At 42.0% G+C, this 2707-nt stretch overlaps 1 pseudogene; it reads left to right on the forward strand.

Annotated features, from left to right (window-relative positions):
* Positions 1-1280: 1280 nt before the first annotated feature.
* LOC115802699 (proline-rich protein 13 pseudogene) lies at positions 1281-2139 on the forward strand (annotated as a pseudogene).
* The last annotated feature ends 568 nt before the right edge of the window (positions 2140-2707 follow it).

The raw sequence follows: 2707 nt of genomic DNA on the forward strand, positions 1-2707 counted from the left end.
TCAAAAAGAGTCATGTACCAAAATGTTCATTGCAGCTCTATTTACAATAGCCAGGACATGGAAGCAACCTAAGTGTCCATCATTGGATAAATGGATAAAGAAGATGTGGCACATATATACAATGGAATATTACTCAGCCATAAAAAGAAACAAAATTGAGATATCTGTAGTGAGGTGGATGGACCTAGAGTCTGTCATACAGAGTGAAGTAAGTCAGAAAGAGAAAAACAAATACCATATGCTAACACATATATATGGAATCTAAGGAAAAAAATGTTATGAAGAACCTAGGGGTAAGACGGGAATAAAGACACAGACCTACTAGAGAATGGACTTGAGGATATGGGGAGGGGGAAGGGTAAGCTGTGACAAAGTGAGAGAGTGACATGGACATATATACACTACCAAACGTAAAACAGATAGCTAGTGGGAAGCAGCCACATAGCACAGGGAGATCAGCTCAATGGTTTGTGACCACCTAGAGGGGTGGGATAGGGAGGGTGGGAGGGAGGGAGATGCAAGAGGGAAGAGATATGGGAACATATGTATATGTATAACTGATTCACTTTGTTACAAAGCAGAAACTAACACACCATTGTAAAGCAATTATACTCCAATAAAGATGTTTTAAAAAAAGGTAAAAATTTAAAAAAAAATAAGGAATGGATAAATAAAATGTGATATAATGACACAAACAGATGGAAAGATATGCCATGTTTTGGATTGGAAGAATCAATGTTGTCAAGATGACTATACCACAGAAGACAATCTACAGTCAATGCAATCTCTATCAAATTACCAATGGCATTTTTCACAGAACTAGAACAAAAAGAGTTTTAATTTGTATGGAAACACAAAAGACCCCAAATAGCCAAGGCAATCTGGAGAAAGAAAAATGAAGCTGGAGGAATCACACTACCTGACTTCAGACTACATTACAAAGCTACAGTAATCAAAACAGTATGGTACTGGCACAAAAACAGAAATATAAATCAATGGAGCAGGATAGAAAGCCCAGAAATAAACCTATGCATCTATGGTCAACTAGTCTATGACAAAGGAGGCAAGAACATACAATGGAGAAAAGAGCCTCTTCAATAAGTGGTGCTGGGAAAACTGAACAGTACATGCAAAAGAATGAAATTAGAACACTGTCTAACACCATGCACAAAAACTCAAAATGGATTAAAGACCTAAATGTAAAACTAGATACTATAAAATTCCTAGAGGAAAACATAGGCAGAACACTCTTTGACATAAATCATAGTAATATCTTTTTGGATCTGTCTCCTAGAGTAATGGAAATAAGAACAAAAATAAACAAATGGGACCTAATTAAACTTAAAAGCTTTTGCACAGCAAAGGAAACCATAAACAAAATGATAAGAGAACCTACAGAATGGGAGAAAATATTTGTAAATGAAGCGACCAACAAGGGGTTAATCTCCAAAATATACAAACAGCTCATACAGCTCAACATCAAAAAACAAACAGCCCAATCAAAAAAGGGGCAGCAGGAGTCCGCCCAAACAGTGGTGTAGAGGTGACGGGATGCCTGGATTCCTCAGTTTCCTTCCTTTTCCATTCCTGGGCTGGAGGAAATACCTGAACATATGGAATCCCAATGCCGGGCAGCCAGGGCCATATCCACACACCCCCAACGTCGGGTACCCTGGAGGTTGCAATCCTGCCCATCCACCACCTGCCACCCCTACCTTTCCTCCAGGCCCCTTTCCCACTCCCCCAGGAGCACCCCAGGGGAATCCAGCCTTTCCCCCTGGTGGGCCCTGTCATCCTGTGCCACAACCAGGGTATCCAGGATGCCAACCCTCAGGTCCCTATCCCCCTCCATACCCACCACCTGCCCCTGGTATGTGTCCTGTGAATACATTGGCTCCTGGCATGGTTGGACCAGGAATGGTGATTGACAAGAAGATGCAAAAGAAAATGAAAAAAGCTCATAAAAAGAAGCAGAAACACCACAAACATGGCAAGCATTCCTTCTCCTCCTCCTGCTCTTCCAGCAGTGACTCTGACTGAATACAAGGCCTGGACCCTTCCCTCAAGTCTCTCTAGTTCTGCTCTCCCATCAAGCTTCAGATGCCATCTTGTACTGGGGGAAATTAGCCCTTGTGTCCCTCCCCCCGCCACCCCTGCAATCTAAGCCTCACTCTGCTGTGAAAAGAATTGCCATGGGCTAGCAAAGGCCGTCCTCCCACTGCTTGGATACAACTTTTAGCTGGTGAATTTTGCAGAACTATTTTTTGAAGATGGTGAGATTTGAGCTAAATGCTGAAGACAAGTCTAAGATCTGTAAAATGTGATTTTTTTACTTTCTTTTGTAATACTCATGATTGGGGAGATGCTGTGGAAATTTAATTATGGAAAGGAAAAGACAACCTGTACCTTTCTTGTAATTGTGGCATGCTTCGGTGATTTAGTGGCAAATAAACATTTCCCAGCAGGCCTTTTATTGATTGCACTCACTGCAAGGCTGCTGGGAAGTGGAGTCCATTTGTCTGATGAGCTCTGACTGCCATTTTGGAAACTGATCTCTACCCCTTAGCTCAGTATGCTATCTCAGGTCCTCCTCTCACTCTCCAGCTCTCAGTCCAAATAAACCTGTTTCTCCTGGTCTCTGTTCAAAAAAAAAAAGGGCAGCAGATCTAAATACACACTTCTCAGGGCTTCCCTGGTGGTGCAGTGG

The sequence above is a fragment of the Delphinapterus leucas genome, chromosome 4 (assembly GCF_059928025.1).
Source record: "Delphinapterus leucas isolate spDelLeu-1000000601 "Yukka" chromosome 4, BTC_Dleu_Yukka2, whole genome shotgun sequence".
Lineage (NCBI taxonomy): Eukaryota > Metazoa > Chordata > Mammalia > Artiodactyla > Monodontidae > Delphinapterus > Delphinapterus leucas.